We start from the raw sequence: 622 nt of genomic DNA on the forward strand, positions 1-622 counted from the left end.
ATTTTGTTCTGAGCCAGTATGGCATTCAGGGTATCAATCTCAAGAACTCCTTTCTTCTGATTTGTCCCACTATTCATAGGATTCCTTTCAGAAGTGTACATGAATTGGTTAATTGCAACCATTTCAATTAGTTCCTGAACTTCTGCAGGCGTCTTCTTCAGATGAAGAGATCCTCCAGCAGAGCTATCCAATGACATCTTGGACAGTTCAGACAGACCATTATAGAAAATACCTATGATGCTCCATTCAGAAAGCATGTCAGAAGGACATTTTCTGATCAATTGTTTGTATCTTTCCCAAGCTTCGTAGAGGGATTCACCTTCCTTCTGTCTGAAGGTTTGGACTTCCACTCTAAGCTTACTCAATTTTTGAGGTGGAAAGAACTTTGCCAAGAAGGCATTGACTAGCTTTTCCCAAGAGTTCAGGCTTTCTTTAGGTTGTGAGTCCAACCATATCCTAGCTCTGTCTGTTACAGCAAAAAGGAATAGCATAAGTCTATAGACCTCAGGGTTGACCCCATTAGTCTTGACAGTGTCACAGATTTGCAAGAACTCGGCTAAAAACTGATGAGGATCTTCCAATGGAAGTCCATGGAACTTGCAATTCTGTTGCATTAGAGAAA

The 622-nt window shown here is 40.8% G+C and overlaps 1 non-coding gene across 1 annotated transcript; it reads left to right on the plus strand.

Annotated features, from left to right (window-relative positions):
- The first annotated feature begins 251 nt into the window (after positions 1-251).
- On the plus strand, positions 252-359 carry LOC127739903 (small nucleolar RNA R71). The gene has a single exon (XR_008000645.1). It is a non-coding gene; the product is annotated as a small nucleolar RNA R71 (small nucleolar RNA).
- Positions 360-622: the final 263 nt, after the last annotated feature.

This window comes from Arachis duranensis, chromosome 6 (genome assembly GCF_000817695.3).
Source record: "Arachis duranensis cultivar V14167 chromosome 6, aradu.V14167.gnm2.J7QH, whole genome shotgun sequence".
Classification (NCBI taxonomy): Eukaryota; Viridiplantae; Streptophyta; class Magnoliopsida; order Fabales; family Fabaceae; genus Arachis; species Arachis duranensis.